The sequence below is a fragment of the Ambystoma mexicanum genome, chromosome 7p, assembly GCF_040938575.1.
Source record: "Ambystoma mexicanum isolate Mex_15411 chromosome 7p, UKY_AmexF1_1, whole genome shotgun sequence".
NCBI classification, from domain to species: Eukaryota; Metazoa; Chordata; class Amphibia; order Caudata; family Ambystomatidae; genus Ambystoma; species Ambystoma mexicanum.
The window spans coordinates 145,180,874-145,203,108 of NC_090939.1; the positions used below are offsets into that span (position 1 = coordinate 145,180,874).

At 47.4% G+C, this 22,235-nt stretch overlaps 1 protein-coding gene across 2 annotated transcripts in view; it reads right to left on the minus strand.

Annotated features, from left to right (window-relative positions):
* Positions 1 to 22,235, minus strand: part of MPZL1 (myelin protein zero like 1) — a 356,406-nt gene that overhangs the window by 40,585 nt on the left and 293,586 nt on the right. The gene's annotated exons all lie outside the window — the stretch shown is intronic.

The window sequence follows — 22,235 nt, forward strand, 5'->3', positions numbered from 1 at the left end:
AGGGCCTTCTGTGCTAAAAGTCTCTCTACTTCTCAAAAGTCTCTTGATTTAGAGGGCCCGATTTACAAAAACAAAACACAAAGTTCCTTTCCTTTTATAAGTGTTCAATAGACCATTACCCGTGGGCTATGGTTTCCAATGCCCATGCATCCAAAGAAATGTCTCGCCATTCTTGTAGATGCTGAGACAGTTTGCCTCCCACTGGTGAACTGTGACTCAAGACCTCAGAGAGGTTTAGATGCAGTGGCTGATGGTAAAGATGCCCCTGCTTGAGCGGGCTTTGCACGTCTCCCACCACGAGGGAATCTTCTTTGACCAGCCATTCCTCCCGTTCTTCCAACTGAGTAGTAGCAAAAAGATCTACCCCTCCAAGGCTGTCCACTGGGGCTAAAGGGCTGTCTAATAGCGGTACCTAAAGATTTGGCTGTCACCTTTGAGGTCTGCAACTTCAAGGCTTTCGTTAGCCTTGTTGCCAAAAAGGTGAGACCCGTCAAAGGGCGTGTTGAGTCTGGATTGCACATCCGGTACAAAGCCTGACTCCCTCAACCACGCAAATCTGCGTATTAGGGTGCTAGTAGCCATGGCTCTGCTGATGCAGTCAGCAGAATCCAGACCCGACTGAAGAGACTTGCACACGGCTTATTTGCCGTCTCCAACAATGGGCAAGAACCTGTCTCTTTCCTCCTCCCCCTAGGGATTGTGCTCTGCCACAATGGAAATGCAGTCCTATAGAGTGAATGAGAATTTTGCAAGAGCACATGCTGAGTTGGCTGTCTTGAGCGCCATACTCCCTGCTGAAAATACCTTTCTTGCCCATCCATCTACTCTTTCGTCATCACTATCTGGAGGGATCTGCTGTCTGCTTGGAAGTTGCAGTAGCTGTCTGTACCACCAGACTCTCTGGAGTGGGGTGTTTAGACCGTGGGTCACTACTGGAAGGACAGTATTTTTTGGTCAGATTTTTGTTCACTGCTGGATTAGTCTCTGGAGTCTCCCAATTTGCTAAAACCCTTTTTTGGAGAGCAATATGCAAAGTCAGTATAGGATCCATCTGTGGACCCTTATCCAGAATGTCCGTCAGATCATCCTGTTCAAATGGGAGGGGAGACCTACTCCACCCCATATAGTCTACTACCTTGGACATCAGCTGTCTATATGAAGCATCAGCGTGCTCCCCAGCCTCTGGTCTTCCAAAATCTAGTTCAGGTGAGGTGTCTACCGCACTGGCCGTCTGTAAATTATCATAAAGGTCTTGCATCCTTGATTTTTTAGAAATAAAACTTTCAGGCACATTTGGTGTTCCAAATTAGAGACCAAAAGGTGCATCATTATCTGAAGATTCATTCTCCCGAGACACTTAAAATATTCCTTGGTAAAGGAACATGTTTTTTCAGTTTTCAAGGGTTTGAAAAACTGAATTTGACACTCGAGGAGTCAGTCAGTCTTTTTTGGCTTAGATAGCGCCATAGGTTTAGATGGCGTGGTTGGAGTCAACGGTATGGTTGGCGTTGAGGGCGTAGTTGGCGTCGGTGGAGCAGTTGGTGAGGCCAATGTCGAGGGCTTGGCTTGCGTTGAGGGTGCAAAACAGGCATCCATGACCTCGACTTATGTTATGTTTTCGGCTCGAAGGATCCTTCGATCACTTGTCATCGCGTCGAGGCCTCGACGGCTCTCGATGAGGATCAGTCAGGCCTTTGTCCCAGGCTCGAGGGCGTGTGGGATTTGGCTCAAACCCTTTCCTTACCGAGTTGCTTGGAAGGCGAGGTAGGAGCATGGCTTGCCGTGGGTTTTTGTTGTGCACATATTTTCAGCATTTCGGCTCTAAATGCTTCCCATTCGGCCGGTGTGGAGTTTTTAGTGGGGCAAGATACCCTCTAAGGGGAAGTGTCTGACAACGAAGTTGAAGAAGGCAACCTATGGTGCCTCTTTGACTTCCTCGCTGACGAAGAGTGGTGGGAGCCACGCCTCGATCTTTTAACTTTCTTCCTCCGAGTATAGTCGCCTCTCAAATCGGTCGGTCGAAGGTTTTTTGGTCAGGGTAGATGGATATATTTTGGGGTTTCTACCTACCGCTTATTTACCCTTTCACTGCTTCAGGGCCTTTCCGGTCATAGACTAACACTTGAAGCAGGCAGAGGTCTTATGCTCCACCCCGAGACACCATAGATACATACATAGATGTATACGGTGTGGGTCAGTTAATGACATTTTCGAGTCACAATCTCGACACTTCTTGAACCCAGTCTTCAGGGTAGTTGGTGTCGACATACATTTTTTATTTTTGCATTTGTAAAGCACCTGCAGCCCAGAGGCATTGAGGCGCTGTTTCAAGAAAATGTCTGTTACGTGAAAAGGAAGGCAATGTTAGGTTACATAGAGCATAGACCTTATAGATAAGAACATACATATATAGGTGCAAAACCCTGGGCTTAGCAATGTTGTCATTACATAAACAGCAGTGTTTTGATTGCTTTCCTGAACGCAGAGTGTGACTCAATGCCTCCAAGTGCGGGGGGAGGTGAGTTTCAGTTGGTGGCCGCAATGACTGGAAAACTTAAGCCTCCTGCTCATACCCTGACACTTTTGGGGATGGCTACCCAGTTGGTATAGGCAGTTCTTGTGGGCCTGTCAGAATGTTGTAGGGTAAATCTTTGAGAAAGGTAGCGTGGTGCTGAGATGTGTAGGCATGTGTGCGTAAGCGCAAGAGTCTTGAAGATGATCCGCTCCTTAACGGAGAGCCAGTGAACGGCTTTCCTGGTGTCGGAAATGTAGTCTCTTCTGGAGATGCCTGTGGCTGCTCTGAGGGCATTGTTCTAGACCGTCTGCAGTTTCCTGATGTTTTTTGCTGAAGTGCCTAGCAGGAGTGCGTTGCAGTAGTCGAGCCTGGACCCAATAATTGCTCTAGAGATGGTGAGGCAGTTCTGTTGCATCAGGAAAGGTCTGGCGGCAGCATGATAGGCCAATGCGGATGAGATGGCATTCACCTGCCTAACCATTGAGAGGTTTGATTCTAGGTAATCTCCAAGGGTTTTAACTACCTGTGATACTGGGATAGTGGCGTAGTCCATTACGAAGGAGATGTATTTTGCACCTAGTTTTTTGATTCTGTCCGATGAACCGATGAGTAGAAGTTCTGTTTTTTCACTATTTAGGCACAACCAGTTCTCTGCCATCCAGGTTTGGATAGTGGCATAGATCTTATCAAGTGATTCCTCGTCAGCCTCATGATTACCTGTGAGGGGTATGAGGACCGGAGTATCATCAGCATAATTCGTGTAAGCAATACCTAGGGAGTCAAGGAAGTTGAAGCGTGACCTTGTGAACAGATTGTAGAGAGTGGGCGAAATACAGGATCCTTGTGGGACTCCCGATTTGATTGTCACAGGGTTGGCAGAGGCCAGGTCCGAGAAGACTCATTGTTCTTTCTTTGAGAAAGGATGAGAACCAAGCAGTGGCATACGGAGAGAAATTGGCGGTAGTAGAGAGATGGTCGCATAACGTGGGGTGGTCAACCAAGTCAAAGGCAGTAAAATAGATCAAGGAGCAGTAGGAGGGCGGGTTTACCAGCATCTCTGAGGTCGATCTGATTTTTAAGGTCTAGTAGGGCAGTTTCCATCCCATGGTTGGGCCGGATGCCCGATTGTCCAAGACCTAATAAATGATGGGTCTCCAAGTATTTGTGAACCTGAAGGTAGGCTGCCTTGTCCTAAATCTTCAGTAGGAAGGGGACCGTAGTAATAGGCCTGTAATTCCCAGGGATTTTTGGGTCCAATGTACGTTTTCTCAGCAATGGGCGCACCCATGCTTCTTTAAGGCAGGAGGGGACACAGTTTGTTTTGAACGAGGCGTTTATGAATGCTGTGATGAAGGGAGCCAGGGTGGGTGCACTGTCTTTGATGAGCTTTGCTGGACATGCACCACACTTGCAATTTGAAGGCTCGATGGAGCCGAGGATTGCTACAACTTCTTGTTCATTCATTTCTTTGAAGGAGAATTCTGGTATTCCATGTGAAGTAGTATTGTGTAGATTGGATACTTGTTGTTGTAGATTGGATAGTTGTTTTAAGGCTTTTTGGTGGCAGATGATTTCATCTTGGAGGGTGTCCAGTTTGTGCAGCATGGACTCTTGGACCTTGTTACACCAATCACTGTCCTTGGCGACAGACGGTGGTGCTGGAGCGGGGGTTTCCAGTTCGCTGAATATGGCGAAAATCTCGACCCAGATTTCGCATTAGCTATTCTGCCGTTGAATGAGTTAGCTTTTGCTGTAATAATGGCAACTTTATATTCTTTTGCAATTGTTTTGAAAGCAGCTTTGGTGGCGTCATTCGGTTTGACCAAACATGTTGATGGGGCGGTCCTTTTCTTAGTGCGTAGTTTAAGGAGTTCAAGAGAGAAGAACAAGTTACTTCTTACCTGCTAATGTTCTTTTGATGGGATGTTCCTCCGACGTATTCCTTATCTTGATAGATCATCTCCAGCTTGCTGGCCTCGGAAAAAAAAAATGTCAGTAGAGGACGCTGAGCGTCGACGTCCCTCGAGCCAATGTCCCTCGACAGCCTCCGTATCGGCACCAGCATCATCATGCGTATAAATAGACTTGCGCAGCGTCCGTTGCTCACTTCCGTTTTGACGTTTAACAGTTGCTTTACATGAATTGGTTATTGACCCTGAAGGAGCGTAAACTGTAACCAAAAGGGAAGTTTTACTGAGGGGATGGATGGGAGGGTCGATAAGGAATACTTCGGAGGAACATCCCATCGAAAGAACGTTACCAGGTAAGAAGTAACTTGTTCTTCGAAGGGATTGTGTCCTCCGACGTATTCCTTATCTTGATAGACTCCCATAGTAGTGGTGTGTAACTGGAGGTGGGAGTAAAATTGTCATATTTCCCTTCAAGAATGAACAGAGTGCAACACAGCTTTGCCAAATCTAGTCTCTTGGCTAGAGGAAGAATCCAGGTTGTAAAATGTTGTGAAGGTATGTGCAGACGACCATGTGGCAGCCGCACATATGTCTCGAATCGGTACCCCTCTTTGGAGGGCCCAAGAGGCTGCGATAGCCCTGGTTGAATGAGCCCTAAGATTTTGAGGAGGCTCTTTCCCTGCCAGTTTGTAACATTCCAGAATTGGCCAAATAATCCATCTGGAAATGGTCTGTTTTGTTATTGGTAACCCCAATTTGTGCCCTGAGTAACCTAAGAACAGTTGGTCTGCTTGCCTAATCCTAGCAAGTCTGCTGATGTAAAAGCTCAAAGCCCGCCTTGGGTCCAGCCTATGTAGCCTTTCTTCCTCTTTCCCCGGATGGGGAGGGGGATAGAATGACGGTAAGGTAATCTTCTGAGTGATGTGGAATTCAGAAACCACCTTTGGGAGGTAATTAGGCTTCACTTGTAGGACAACTTTGTCTTTATGAAAAATTGCATGAGGGGGTTCATAAAATAGAGCTTGTAATTCGCTCACTCTCCTAGCAGATGTCAATCCCACTAATAAGACAGTTTTAAGGGTGAGAAATCTTAGCGAACAAGAGTGGAGTGGTTCAAAAGGAGTACCCATCAAGAAATTTAAGACTAAATTTAAGTCCCATAAGGGAACTTGGAATGGTCTTGGAGGATAGACATTGGTTAATCCCTTCAGAAATGGTATTACTAAGGGTAACTTGAAATACGATGGTTCCTCTGCAGTGCGCTTGAAGATCGATAGCGCTGCGAGATAGCCCTTGATAGTGCCCAACCTGAAGGACCGAATTTGCCAAATAGAGTAGAAAAGATAACACCGTTGGTGTACCACATGACAAGGGATCAATATTCTTTTCTCTACACCAGCTGCAAAATGTGTTCCAATGGCAGCGGTATAAAGTCTTTGTTGCTGGCCTTCTGGCCGAAAACAACACCTCCATGACGTCATCTGGGAGGTCCCAATCCTTGTATCTCAACCTTTCAGATACCAAGCGTGAAGGTTGAGGGTTCTGATGTCTGGATGGAGAACCTGACCTCCCTTCTGCGAGAGAAGATTCTCCTTGAGTGGAAGACGAATTGGAGGGCAGATGGACTTGTCCAGAAGGTCCGGGTACCACGTTCTCCTGGCCCAGTCCGGGGCAATTAGGATCATGGCTTTCCAGAACCTTCTCAACCTCCTGATCATTTGAGGAATGACAGGGACTGGAGGAAACACGTACAGACGTGGAAACTCCCAGTCCACTACGAACGCGTCCCCTAGAGCTCCTCTCGGGGGAAATTCCCTTGAACAAAACTGATTGCACTTCCTGTTGATGCTGGTGGCGAACAGATCCACTTGAGGGGTTCCCCAAAGGGTGAAGATCTGTTGAAGGACTTCCCGAGCTAGTTCCCACTCGTGGGAGACTGTGCTCTGCCTGCTCAGAGCGTCCGTCAAGTTTTTCTCCCCCCCCCCCCCCCAGTGAAGTGCCAGCGGGCCCAAGCTGGGGCCCTTTGGACACAGTCCTGGCGCCTTAGGCGCCAGGCTCATATTGGACCCCTGTCCTGGCGCCTTAGGCGCCAGGCTCATAAAGCTAGACATGTGTTCAAGTGTTTTAATGTGCACTTACCTGATGCAGACCATGCTGCTACATCCAGGCCCTCTTGAGGCCTGAATGGGACTACTTTACCTGTGGGACTACTTTCCACCCGGGTGTGGTCAGGGAAGAATACATACCTGATCGGTGGAAGGATACATACCTGGAACTTCTTCCAAAGCTATTTAAACCACGCCCGATCAGCAACTCACGCTTCGCGTTGTTCTGCTCCTCGCAGCTGGACGCTCACCGTGTCAGCTCCTGCATCTGGACTTCAGCCACGCCCGTCAGCATCCTGGGTCACCTGCAAAGGGAGACAAGAGAGAATTGGAGAGAAAGAAGACCTTACCTGCTAAAGCTGTATCACGGAGACATCACAGCGACAATCCTGAAAGGGAAGACATCATTTTTAAAAGCATTTCGCTTCGATCGCTGCAGCGCTGCATTTCACTCACCTTTCCTGGGCACCTCCATTTTCAGCAGCGATCATCCGGATCCGCAGCCACTTCCCAGAGCCTAGAGAGAAAAAGACAAGAACACAAGGTGAGAGAAGGAAGGGAATAGGAAAAGCTCAGTTTCCTTCTAAGACTTACCTGTTGGGTCATTCCCATTTCATTTCGGGTCCTGCCGCTTCCTGGCATTCCGGACCCCGGCCCCTATGGGGAAAAAAGACAGACATTGAATGAGCGAATGCAAAGACAGTACCCGAACGCTCATCAAGAACTTACCAGTCATTTATTGGAACTGCACGTTTCACTTCGGGTCGGCGCCATATCTCCGGCATTCCGAACCCCGGCCCCTAAGGGGAAAAAGACATAAGCGTTAGCGCTTGCTGCAATAAGACAATGGACATTATTATTAAGCTTGAACTTTTGAACTCCACGCCTTACCTGAATAGTCAAGCTTATTTGAACTTCCATCAAACCTCAATCCAGTGAAGTAACTGGGTTTCAACGCGCCCCTGCATCAGAAGCAGGATGGAGAACTCATCCTTCCAGACCCTAAGGTGAGACTTCACGGGGAATCGTGGAGGGTAGGAAGGGAGTGGGAGGCTTGAGCATTATTCCGTCAGTAGGTAATACTCCCTTTTCACGCACAGGGGAATATTCCTGCGAGCCAGAGTAGAGGGGCCCTACCTGTCCATCTTTGGAGTCCTGAGCTTCACCATTGAAGAAGCATCAGCACTCAAAGCTAGACCTGCGCCTCCGTGGGAATCAGGTGAGCGTGACATCCATCGCCTCTCTGCACAGAGGCAGTGATCCTACGCCTCCTCTTTTGTTGAGGTAGTGCTTGGCCACAGTGTTGTCCGTCATTATCAGGACATTTTTCCCCTGTACAGATGGCAGAAAAGCCTTCAGCGCTAGTCTGATTGCTCTCAGCTCTAACAGGTTGATATGTAGTCTGGACTCCGATGGAAACCAACGACCGCTGATGGTCAAGTCGTTGGCATGGGCTCCCCACCCCGTGAGTGAGGCATCTGTGACTAGGGTTATCTCCGCCATGGTTGCCAAAACAGTTCTCCTTTCAAAATATTCTCCCGACAGGCCCACCACTGAAGGTCTCGAGCCACCTTGTCCGGAACTAGAAGGAGATCTGTAATTCTCCCTGAGAATTGCAACCACTGAGTTCTTAGTGCCCACTGAAGAGATCTCATTCTCAGACGAGCCTCTGGCACAAGGAAGATGCAGGATGCCATGATGCCTAGCAACCCCAAAAAGTCGAAGGCTGGGAGACATTGGGCATTTTGAAATTTGGTGACCATCTGCAGAATATCTTGAGCCCTCACCTCTGGTGGCGAGCCTTTTCCCAGGGAAGTGTCCAGGACCGATCCAATGAACTGGAGTCTCTGTGATGGTATCATCTGTTTGTTTTATTCTTCACTTTTTATGCGCGCCAGACCCAGGGGTAGCAGGGCGCAGTGGCAAGGAAATGCAAAACTTACATGGTTACAACATAGCATGATGTGCAGTATACGATACAATAAGGTCTCTAGAACACAAATAATTACAAAATATACAATGTTCAAGTAAGGTCAGTCTGAGTTGCAGATGTATAGAGTAAAGAGTTAATGGGAGTAATTACAGTAGGAGGTAGGTGATGCAGGTCAGCTAAGGTCAGTGGAGGTGAGGAGTTGAATGACATTTTTTCTGAAACTAAGGTAGGGCAAGTCCACTCAAGTCTTGTGGCAGTGAGTTCCAAGTTTTTGCAGCCTTTACAGGGAAGCCATTTCCTCCGATCGTGGCGAGTCTAAAGTTCGGTATTGTCAAACAGTTAGAATTGACAGCTCTAGTCGGTCTGAGAGATGTTCTCCTGTGGAATTTGTCAATCAGGTATCTAGGGGCGGAGTTATTGAGGGCTTTGTGGGTCAGGGATAAAAAGTTTTATTTTGTTGTCCGTGGTCAACCAATTATGATGGCGTCTGGCGGAGGACATATGGGATCTTTTGTTTATGCCTAGTGCAGCTCTCAAGGCATCATTTTGTAGTATTTGTAGTTTTTGAATTATTGTTTTATTAGCTCCAGAATATAGTGCGTTACAGTAATCAATTCTGGAGAGTATTAAGGCTCTAGCCAGGATTAAGCAACTCTTATTGGCGAGGAATGGTTTACCGGCTCTCATCAGTTTGCATGTGTAAGCCGTGGAGGAGGCAAGGGATTTTAGCTGTTTATCAAGTGATAGGGTAGAAACAAGATAGATTCCCAAGGTTTTTACGTCCTTGGACACTTGGATGATATTCCCATCTATGTTGAATGAGGAGAATTCCGGGCCTAGTTTTTTGATATTAGCTTGGGTGCCGAGGATAATCAGCTCTGTTTTATCGTTCAGACAGAGGCCATGAGTGGCCATCCAAGCCTGTATGATAAGATATACCTTGTTCACCAATTCCGTGTCTTTCGCATGATCCCCAGAAAGCGGGAGGAGGATCTGTGTATCATCTGCATAGTTAGTGTAGGTGATACCGAGATGGCCCAAATCATCAAACAAGGGTTGGTGAAGATAATGTATACAGTTGGGGAGACACAAGAGCCCTGGGGGACGCCGCATGAGATGGGGGTGGGATCTGCTGCTGCCAAGGCAGCCCAGTGACTTCTTCAAATTGAGGGAGAAGCCCAGTTTGTGAAGGAAGTGGCAGACATAATCAAGCTGGATCTGAGCTTGTTCCGGAGACACAGCTCTGATCAACCAATCGTCCTGGTTGGGGTAGACGTGAATCCCTTCCCTCCTTGGACTTGCAGTCACTACCAACATTAGCTTGGTGAAGACCCTCAGGGCGGAGGTCAGCCCAAATGGCAGAACTCGAAATTGATAACGAGAGCCGCCAATTGCGAACCTCGGGTAACTCCTGTGTTTGAGATGGATTGGCACATGGAAATAAGCATCCTGAAGGTCCAGAGAAACCAGCTGGCCTGAAGGATCTGAGAGAGAATTACCATCTCGAACTTGTCCTTCCTGAGGAACTTGTTCAATTCTCGTAAGTCCAAGATAGGTCTCAGTCCTCCGTCCTTCTTTGGTATTAGGAAGGGGGAGGGGGGTACCAGCCCTTGTTCCTCTCCGCTACAAGAACCGGTTCTATGGGACCTTTCTCCAGCAGGTCTACAATTTCCTGCAAGAGGAGTGGATCTGGAACTTTCAGAGAGCTGTTCCCCGGTGGATGACTGAGGAATGCGTAGAAAAGGCAGGCAGTAACCTTGGGCAACTGTCTCCAATGGCCAAGCATCTGACGTAATAGCCTGCCATTCCGTCAGATGTTGAGTTAGCCTGCCCCCTACTGGTGTCTTGTGAGGAGAGTCCTCAGAGTGATTTAGAGGCGGCTGATGCAGATGCCGAGGGTAAAGAGGCACCTGCAGCTGCTGCGGCTTTTGTATTTTTACTCCGTCCACCTCGGGTGAATATTTGACCTCTTTGAACCGAATGTCCTCTGCCTTTTCCGAATGCGGAATAAAAGCGAAAGAAATTACCTCTCCAAGAGGTTCCTGAGGGGCGATATGGGGTTTGACGGATTGCAGCTCCCAGGGATTTTGCTGCCGCTTTGGATGTCTAACTTTTCTAGGCTGTCATCCGCCTTCTTACCAAACAAAGAACAGCCGTCAAAGGGCATATTTAAAAGTCTGGATTGTACATCTGAAGCAAACCCAGACTTTCGCAACCACGCAAATCTGCGGGTTGTAGTACTTGCCGCCATGGCCCTACTGATACGGTCAGCAGAATCAATGCCAGTTTGAAGGGATTCGCACATTGCGTCTTTACCATCCTTAATGATGTTTAGAAACGCTTCCCTTTCTTCTCCCTCTGGGAGGCAGTCAGCCGCTGATTAAGTACACTCCCAAAGCGTATGGCTGAACCTTGCGAGCGTACAAGTAGCGTTAATAGATTTCAACGCCATGCTACATGCAGAAAATACTTTCTTAGCCATGGAGTCGTATCTTTTGTCATCCCTGTCCTGTGGAACAGTAGGATATGCTGATCTACTGCCTGATGCAGTTGCTGCTTGAACAACCAGACTCTCTGGAGCTGGAGGTTTAGACAAAAATTCAGGGTCAGTAGCAGATACCCCATATTTGGCTGATAACTTCTTGTTAACCGCCGGGATAACCTCAGGAGTTTCCCAGTTAGCCAATATTTTTCTTTGTAATGCAGCGTGAAATGGAACCACAGGATCCTCCTGTGGGCCTTTAACTAAAATGTCAGTAAGGTCATCCTGTTGGAATGCAGGTGAAGGTATAGACCAACCCATGAATTCTATAATCCTTGCCATTAAAATTCTGTAAGGGGTCTCGGCATGTTCTCCTGGGTCTGGTATGGTAAATTCTATTTCTGGGGAAGTATCTAACCCACTTGCCTCATGTAAGGATTCTTGAAGGTCCTTTAACCTATTTTCCTCAGAGGTAAATTCCTCTGGTTCAGGTGTTGTAGTTCTCTGCAACCCAAAGGGTCTTTCTTGATCCGAATCCTCCCCTTCTTCATAAATTGAAGGCAAAGGTCTGAAATAATTAGACCTGGCAAATGGCTTAAATCCCATTTCCAGAGCAGAAGGGGCCACATTTTTCGTAATTGGTTGAGAAAACGTAGACGTCGTCGACGCAGACGTTAAAGGCTTCGAAGACACTGAAAAAGGTGTTGAGAAGATCGGAAGAGGCCTCGAAGAACTCGAGAGGATCGGAATCCTACTCGAGGTTGTCGATGACATTCTCGAAGTCGTGTTAGAGGCCCTGGGTCTGACCACTGGCTGTGAGGTAGTGATGGCCGTGGGTTTGTTCTTTTTCAGCGTAAAGACGGCATCAATTCGATCGACCTATGTGTCGATGAGCTCTTCGATAATGGCGTCGATGACAAAGATTTGTGCGAAGGGACTTTCGACGATGGCACGGTGCCTTTGCTTGAGGGTTCGTGACGCTCTTGAGTAGTTTCTTTCGCCGGGTGCAACGACTCGCAGCGTTTCGATTTTTCGGGTCTTTCACCCAGGGTATCACCCTCAGCTGTCTTCGAAGGGGTCGAGGCCGCTTTCTCGAAGACGCTAAGCATCCTTTTACAGAATTCCTCCCACTCAGCCTGAGAACTATGTTTTGTGGGGCAGGTGACTTTCTGGGGAAACAGAAGACGAGGAAGGGGATCTTCGACGTCGCTTACTCGAATGCTTGGATCTCAAAGAGTGGTCGGAACTGCTTCGAGGCCTAGAACGAGAATGTTTCCTGTGTCGGCGAGGAGACGAATGTCTCGACTCCGACGCGGAAACTTTCGACTGTACCTCTCTCAAGCTTCCCCTTGCGCTCCTGCAAGGCTTTCACCGTCATGGACATGCAGTCCTCGCACTCCGAACATTGGTGCTCCGATCCCAGGCACCACAAACAGATCCTGTGAGGATCTGTCAACAACTTTTCTTTCCACAGTCTCGACATTTTTTTAAGCCGGACCGTGGAGTCGTCAGATGAGGAAGCCATCGGTTAAGAGTCGTTATTCGAGGAATGATGCAGAATTTATCCGACTAAAACTGAGCAAAGCGATTCTGAGGCCCACGAAGCGCGGAAAAACGGAACTGAGCAACGGACGCTGCACGTGTCTATTTATACGCATGATGACGTTGGCGCCGATACAGGGGCTGTCGAGGGACATCGGCTCGAGGGACGTCGACGCGCAACGCCCTCTACTGAAAACAAAAAATTCCGAGGCCAGCAAGCTGGAGATGATCGATCAAGATAAGAAATACGTCAGAGGACACAATCCCTTGGAACAAAGAGTTGGTGTGTTTGGCAGCCTTAGCCTTTCTTTGGGTAAGGGGGGCAATAGTTTCCACGGCCTGCGAGATGATGGATTCATAGGTGGCAGCAAGAATGTCTGGGTTATTGGAGAACGGTGGGCTGAGTTCTGGAACTAGGAGGTGAGGTTGAAGCCTTTCTTTGGCGAGTTGTTTTGAGCTTCTAGGGAAGGCAGGTGGCAACGATATCGGGATTGTGGGCTTGGTTTAAGGAATACTTAGGTCGAAGTGGATGGCTGAATGGTCTGACCAAGGAATTTGAATGATGGATGAGCTGGTTGGTGGACAGTTGTGGTGGGTTATCCAATCCAAGGTATGACTTTTGGTGAGGGTGGGTTCTGACACTGCTTGTATGAAGCCCAGCGCTGAGAGTGTGTTATTGAGTGATGCTGCATGGCTGTCTGCAGGGTCATTAAGGCCTAGGTTCAAGACTCCCAAGAGGATAGACATGGTATTCTTCTTTAGGTTGTCCACTAGGACATGTAGGAGTGCGTCTTGGAAGTCGGTGACTAGGCCAGGAGGGTGGTATACAATGTGGAGGGTGATGGTGCAGTTAAGTAATAGGTTAGCCTTGATGAGCATGTAGTCACAGTTTTGAGCCAGGCTCCTTGCAATCTCCTGATGTGGAAGGACTCCTTAGCGTTGAGGGCAACTCCCCTTCCTTTCTGTGAGCCTCTATCTTGCCTAAAGATGATGTAGTCTTGGGGTAAGGCCAGAGCCGGGCCTGATGCCTCGTGAAGTCAAGTTTCACTAACGAATAGAAGGTCTGGATTGGTGTTGCAATTCAGGTCGTGGACATCAAGCGCGTGGGTGGGGAGTGATCAAGCATTGATCAGGTCACACTAAGGGTAGACATAAGGTGGCCTGTTGTAGGTATGGGGGCACACGCAACAATCATGGGAATGGCAGCAGCAATCGAGGGGGCGCATTTGGCATTGATATTAATCATAGGCACACATTTAGGAGTCCCAGCAGGAGTCAATGGGGCACATTTGGCACTGTCATTAGTCATTGCAATCAAGGGGGCACATTTGGCATAGTCATTAGTCACTGCAATCAAGGGGGCACATTTGGCATTGGCATCAGTGATTGCAAGCAATCAAGAGGCACATATGGCATTGTTTTTCTCTGTGGATAGATAGCACCGAGTTAAGATTTTCCCCTGCAATGCTCTCCCAAATCCCTATGAATCGAATTTGGAATGGACAGAAAGAATAGGAAGGGAGTCAGGGATATTGTGCAGCAAACAATCAAAATCCGACTTTCCCTCATAAAAGGACTCGGAAATTGACAAATAATGTGCCATTAAATCTATGAGACAAATATGTTTTCTCACAATAGCAGGAATATATAAACACAGGCAATCACAAGGCAAGTTCTCAACAAAAAGCATTCAGTTCAAAAACAAGTTTAAACTAAGAACACAATGCAGCCGAAATCACATTGGAAAGTTGCATTTTTTTCTCAATTGCCTTTTTAAATTACACAAATGGTTTCTATGAAAAACGGGTCTCAGATTTGGAATGAGGTTTTTGGGCTGGGGGAATAGATGCACATCACAATGACAATATAGGAATGAAAGGATGGTTGTAGCTGAAGATTTGCAAAAGATCTGCAAGATAAAGAGGTTCAGTTTTGGTAAAATGAAGCAGTGAAAGAGAAAATCGGCTGGGAAAGAAAGACAAGTTTTACTTGAGCTAAATTATCAAGGCTAGATAGCGCCACCCATTAAACAGGTTAAGTAGGCCACATTAACATCCTCCACGCCACGATTCTCTTTGCGGGGGAAATGAATTAAATTATTCAAAATATTGCTAAGGAGTTAAAAATTGGGGTGAATGAAAGAATGACACCAACACTAGGAATCTATCGTGCTCTGAAACACTTGTGTATGAGCGCAATAGAAATAAATTCTCAATATCAATCACGGACGAGATGCACAGAATTCTGACAGTAGGACAAGTTACCAAGGCATGGATAGGATTACTTAAAGAGTGGAATAAAGACAAAAAGGTTCAAGATGAGGTAGGCAATGTGTTTCTATGGGATGGGCAATACTCACAGTCCACCCTTCAATTTGGGAACAGTCAACCGCGTTCTGGTCACTGCAGAGCACGGGTCACCAGGTAGCAAACAGCTGGGCAATTCTGGTCACTGGATACCAAGTACCGTTGGATGGCAGAGGTACAGCGGGAATGCAGCTAGCGGGCAACAAGCTGGTCGGGTTCAGGATGCTGCCCCTAAAAGGGTACCACAGTTTTTCCCCTGGTTAATGAGATTTTTGTGGGATTTTCCGAATCTAGGCCTTGCTGGGATAGGGTCAGCTTTGCTTTGGCCTTGCAGTGGAATCTGGCAAGATGGATGTAGAAGATCAGCAATGCAGGTGCTGGAAATTCAGGAGAGAGCGGGTCTAGAGTTCCGTCAGCCACCCTTTATATAAAGCGCGGTGACATCATAGAATTATATGGTAGGGCAGGCTTAGGCAGAGTACACTCCTAAACAACTGAATTGGTCAAGGGAGATTGTTACTGCCTTCCTATCAATTGGACTTTTAGAAACCTGAAATGAGCTTTATGATGTGGGTTTACTATGCATAGGATCTTCCCACAGTTACTTTAGCTAAAATCATTCTTTACATAAATCACACATTTACACAATTTTGGCATCTTTACGAATTACCTAGGCAGATTACATATTTCACGCTGAGCATGGCAGTCCAACTCTACAGTTTCAGACTTTGCTTCGCCCTTCTACCAGTTTTTCACACTTTCTGGTGAGAAATATATTACAATTCTATAACTTTAGGTGTGTGTACATATTATCATAGGACATCCCTTAATTTTTTTCATTCCATCATAGGTCCTTTCCCCAGGAATCACATTTTTCTGGCATTGTGTCCCATACATGCTCTTGACAGCCAAGATATCTTATTTGAAAGCCACCGAAATTACATTTAAACTGTACCACTTTTACACTTCTGAGCTGTCCGGTTACAGAATTAACAGTCTTAAAAGTGTATTCATCAAATAGTATCTTGAGCCAAATGGGGCTGCCTTTTGTCCTCCAAATATGGTCATGTCTTTCCAGGCTACCCCCAAATGTTCGCTTCCCCAGGGTTGTCATGGAGTTTTTCTTTGAAACTCCCTGGTTTGAGTGAATAATTGGCGTCACTTCCCAGGTCGCACTTAGGTGTCCCAGATCTATTGTTTCAGCCTGGAGCACAGACAAACATCTACTGGGCAGGGGATGTTTTAGTGCTTTTGGTCCATTCAAAGTTTTGAAGGTGGCAGTTAGCAAGTTATTTTCTGTTATTTTGCTCAGAATCAACAACAAGCCTGTTGAATAAAACATCCCATGTATGTTCCCCAGCAAAACCCCATTTACATTGCTATGCAAGGAAAAGTTTTTATTCCACATTGTTCTTTTAAAACAGGCATTTTCTTTTCGGTTTGCAAAAGCCCATTTTGACACATGGTGAAAGCTGCTAGGATTTCCCTTTTAAATTCGGTTCTTCCATCTGACTTCCCACATTGTTCTGCTGTCATAGTCCGTTCCTTTTACACAGCAATTTGCTTGAACCACAGATGCACTGAGATTGACATGCCCAGAGAGCTAGGATTTCTTTGAAGCCTTGATCTTTTGGGCATTTTGTGACTCAAATGTCAAGCGTTTTCTGCGGCTGAAAGTGAAGTTTAATTTGATATTTTTTTCAGATTTGGCCGACAGCCTGTCATGCAGGGATCATGCTTTCTTCTGCTGAAGCACAATGTGGATATGGATGGGCATGGCAGGGCCTTATGGATAAAAGCAATGTGATGTGGAATAGATGAAAATAAAGTCAGGGCAGCATCCTTTTCAATGTCAAATATTCCCTTTTCAATGGGAAGTTTTTGCAAGCAGCAGAGCAGCGCTGCTTTGATGCGCTTCTTTTGGGTGCACCCAAGAACACACTGGCAAATTTCTCTGTGTGCCCCCTGTTCCAACTCGCCCAATGGTGTTTGGCAAGATGGGGCAGCCATCCTTTTGTGGCTGCAAAACACAGTTTTGATGCAATGGTGCTCCAAGGAGCCAGCGCAGCCATTTAGCTGTTGACTGCAGAAGCGCAGCTTGGTTATGGATGGGGATTCTGCCGAGTGCGTCAAAGTATCCCACAGCATGCTATACATCCCTTTGATGACGACATCCTCGAGATGCAGAAGCAGCCGAAGATGGATATAGAGTATCAAAGATGAGGAATACGTGGGAGGACACAATCCATTTGAAATTTTGCCTCTATGCTACCCAAGTTGCACTGTGCTAATGCAGACCTCCATTATAAAAGAAAATGTTGCCTCTATGCTGCCCAAATTGCCTTGTTCCAACACTGACCTCCACTGTAAAAGAAAGGTTACCTCTCCCCCCTCTGTGACTCAGATTTCCTCTGCCAAGTTGCCCAGTGTGAATGCTGGCAATGATGGCAATATAATTAACCGGTGCACAACACCCACAGCATCTAATGCTTGCTGCAAGCTGGCTACCTCCCCCTATGCAGAGGTCTCACAAAACAATGCCCACATTACGATGCCCAACACACTATTGTCGTGCGCCCCCACACCCTTCCAAATCATGAAAAGAAATACTGCCCCCAACATCCTCCTCTCTAGCATCACCCCACACCCCCCCGAGATTACTCCCAGCAACCCTACCTCATCTCTAACCCCACTATCTCACGCTCTGACCTACACCCCCCACTCACACCCCTTACCTACCCTAAAATGGATTGGCACGACTGAGCACTGCACCAATTTCACCAATGGACTGAACACGCTGCTAGCCCCCCCCCCTTAAACCACCCACCAATACTCACTCACACATTAACTACCACCACCAGCCACCCTGACTTCCCTCAACCCCCACCGCCACTCGCTTTGCTGCATGGCACTCTATTACCTGCCTGGGCGCCACACGCCTACAGACTCCTCCAGACTTACCAAACCCCTCAACCCTACACACCCCACCACCCAACTTCTGCCCCACCCTCCTGCAGAATCCCCTCACTCTCCCCTGCACAGGCCGCCACCAGATTACTTCATCTTCCATCCCGAACTCTAGTGCCCACAGCACCCCCATCTTCCAAACCCTCTAAATCCCACCAGTCACCCACCATCCTTCCCCCACCACACATGCAATGAAGACCATCCCCCCCACCCCACCACTGAAGCCAAACATGTTGCTTGTGCCCTGATCAACGCGCGTTCGATCTGCGCACATGCACTGGATATCCACGACCTCATTCAGGACCACAACCTCGACCTCCTCACCGTCATGGAAACCTGGCTGCACGATGCAGCAGGCCCATCACTGTCCATTCCCTAACCCCTTGCTACGCCAGCCTTAAAAATGACAGAGTTGGCTCATCAGGTGGCGGCGTTGCCATTATATCCAAAACCGCCCTCCCCATTGGAGCCTCTCATCTCTGGCTACGAATTCCTCCTACCCAAAATAGAACCTCACCCCCCAAACCACCATTAACCTCCTACTCCTTTACCGACAACCTAATAACCTCAGCTCCCCCAATACGGACATACCCGCACTCATTGCCCCTATACTGAAACCCAGAACAAAATGTGTGCTCCTGGGCGACTTCAACCTAGGCTTCAATGACCCCCCACAAACCAATGTCTGCCACGCTCGCCACAGCCTTCGTTGAGATAAATCTTACTCAAGCAGTCGCCACTCGACCCATTCCAAAAGGCAGAACCTTAGACTGGATCTTATCGACCAATATCCCCACCCTAGTTACCGCCATTCACCCTGTACCGTGGACATACCTCTGCCAGATAGTACCGAACCTGAAATCATCCTCAATGCTTACAGTTCGGCTCTCCTCACTGCCTTAGACATGCATGCCCCCCTCAAAACCTCATCTCGTAAAACAAACCTCACAATTAGTTCAGTGAAGAACTTGTCAAATGCCGCAAACTGAAACGAGCCAACACCACCGCTGGAGAAAAAACCCCATCCCCACAAAAAGAAAGTCTTCTCCAACTCGGCCTCTCCATACAAAAAAGCAGTCATCTCCACCAAAGCCAGCATCTATAAACACCTGCATCACCAAAGCTAGCTCCAACACCAGAGGACTTTTCAAGGAGCTCGAAACCCCAGGCCCCCTATCCACCAGCATCCTCAAAGACAAAGCCTGGTGGCTCCCTGGTCCAATCAGCTCTTATGAACAAAACTCACAATCTCCGAAAACAAAACCGTCACCAAAAAATCCATACTCCTTCCCACCAAGGACAGCCCCCAACCCAGCACCTCAATCAGCGCAAATTCCCCCCCCCCATTTAAATTCTCCCCAGTCTCCCCTCCAACCCCTCTGACATACTCGACACCATCCAACGCCTCCAACTGCGTAGGTGACATCTGTCCGGCTAACCTCATCAAAATCTGGACAGAACCCGCTCGCTCCCACCAAAGCAAAGTGTACCAATGCATCCTTCAACACCCGCTCAATCCCCAAGTCCATCAAAGCAGCATGGGTCACACCTCTTCTGAAAAAAACAACCCTGCACCCCACCCTTCCCAGCAACTATTGCCCCATCAGAACCATTCCCTATGTCCTGAAAATCCTCGACCGTACCGCCTACTCCAAACTCCAAACTCACCTAGAAACAACCCACTGAGCACCAGACAATCTGGCTTCAGGCCCCAGACAGCACAGAATCTTCCCTCCTCGATCGAGAAATACTGGATTACATGCGTGACACTGGAGACCTTGCCATCCTTCTCTTACTTGACCTTTGGGCTGCCTTTGACCTCGTTGATCACGACATCCTCTGCCACCACCTCACTGATTTATTCAACCTCGCTGTCGAAGCAGCTGACTGGATAAAGTTCTTCCTTAGCGAACGTACCTCCAGAGTCTTAGCTGGGTCCGAATCTGCGGATCCCAATCCCTGTCCCTGTCTCCTTTGGTGTCCCCCGAGGATCTTGCCTTTCACCCACACACTATAACATGTACACCAAGCCACTCTTTGACCAATTGGATTAACATCCCGTACCCCAATTTTGCGGATGACAAGCAGGTCCTCCTCAAACTCACTGGCAACTATGAACGTCATTCTGACAATGTCAAACGGATCTTTAGCATCGTCCAGGCGTGGATGACAAACCACCACCTATGCTTCAACGATAACAGAACAGAACTACTCATTGTCGGCCCTCCTTATCGTTTCAAACACCTTGACCCCTCCATCTCCTTCTCCTTCTGCATAGACAGCAACATCACGCCCGTTTCCACCCACGTCAAATAGGGGTATACATTTACGCCAAACTTAAAATGCACAAATACGTCAAGGCTGTCGCCTCATGCGCGGCCTACTCAATGAAACTCATTAATCTATCTAGGAAATTCTCACCAGCGACAACTCCCTCACACTGGCCAGAGCCATCATAGGTAGCAAACTTATTGAAATGGAAGTACCCAATTTGATCGTATGGTACATCTAGCCGAATTCAGCCAGTACCATTCAAGCGATTCAAAACGATCAAATGGGGTAGTCGCAACCAAACATGGGGAGCGATCGGTTGCAGGGGTGTCTCCCACTCCCCATGTTTGGTAGTGATGGCCTTTGGGATAGCGGGGGTGTCCCCTGCTTCCGAAGGCAGGGGATTTCAGGGGGCCTAAGGGGGTGGACAAGAAAAGGGGACCCTGTGGCGTTGGATCAGACCCGTGTAGGAGGAACGGAACTTACGCTGCAGGATCCGAAGAAAACCGGATGAGAAAAGGTAAGTATGGGGATGTATTAGGGGCTGTGGGGGGGTTAGAGGTTACTGGATTTGGCTGCAGCAAAATTGTCTTCGCAGCCGATTTGACCACAATTTGGCTACAAAGAATTCTGCCACGGTCAAATCGTATACATCCTTGCAACGCCATCCTTGCAGGTACCTCCTTGAAAAACCTATAAAAAACTGCAGCTAATCCAAAACACCCTAGAGCAGTGTGGGGGATGAAACACTCCAACCACATCGCCAATGTGAGACGAAGCCCACTGGCTTCCAGTGAAGGCTTGCATAGAGTTTAAAATCCTATCCATCACCCATCGCTGCATACATAACACTGCCCCATCCTACCTCACCCATTGCATCTAAAAAAAAAAAAAACATCTCACATAGCCTGCATTCTTCCACCTCTCTTAATACCCAAAAGTTCTCCAGAAAAATAGCATGAGGATCTAGCTTCAAAGTCATCGCTCCCACCCTCTGGAAAATTCCCCCCCCCAAACATCAAAGACGACCCCACCTACATATCCTTCCGCAAAAACATCAAAACATTCCTGTTCAACGAGTAGGATTTACTACAAGTACTCCCTCTCTGTACTACCTTATGCCTGGATAGCCACTGTATGACAATGCCTGTACAATAGGTCTTTAATGTACGGATTACTTTATAACCTCTAGCACCATGATAGCTCCGCGTCTTGGGCACTATCAACAAATGCAATAAATTAATAGGACTGCGTTATTATTCGATGGTTGTAGCTTGCTCCCATCTGTAGATTTAGGATCAGATGGGTGCTTTTAAAACCCCTTTTGAAGTTCAATAAACACCCTTGAACTGTGGTCACTTGTGTCAGTCTTACTGTTGGAACATGCCTTCCTTACAGTACTCAGTTGAAAACATACAAGACCTTAACATTTCGGATTATAAATATGTGAAACGGTGGCCTTGAAAAGCGGTGTGTGCGAAACACAGGTTCGCAAATTAATAACCAAGATTATCAATGGATGGATGTGTAACCCAAGTGATCAAGAAAAAGAGCTCCTGGTTTTGACCCTATTCTGCCCAGGAGGGCTAAATTGTCAGACACAAGTGAACGGGTCAGTCGAACGACAGCACGGACCCCTTAAGCAAGTGCGGAAATAAATCACACAGATCAATTCTGATCTCACACCTCAATTGTTTCAAAATATTTCATTGTAGTTCAAAACAATCACATATAAAGGTCTACTGAGATAGACCACACAACAACATTTCTGCGTTCATAGGGCAATGTCAATTGCAACAGGTATATCGACAAAATACATTGCTTGTAGTCAAGTACATAAAATTAACAGTACATATCCTGTCAAGATAAGACAAGACAGGGGTCATAACAGATGAAGTACAACCAGTGCAACAATTCAACACAGTTACAGGAAAAGACAGTGAGTTTATTCCAACACTGACTTTCAGTTTCAGCAATAAACTCACTGTCTTTTCCTGTGTAGGGGACGTTCATGTGGTCTAGGAGGTGGGAGGATATGAAGGGAGGTGGGAGGATTATGGTGGTAGGATATAAAGAAATGCTCAATGGCTGAAACTGCAGAGTGGTATAGAGCCCTGCAGAGAGGTCTCTGGGAGCCCATAAATATGGAGGCTTGGAATGCTCTCCTGCAAGCACCGTTTTGCCATTCAGAGGGCAGACCGCCT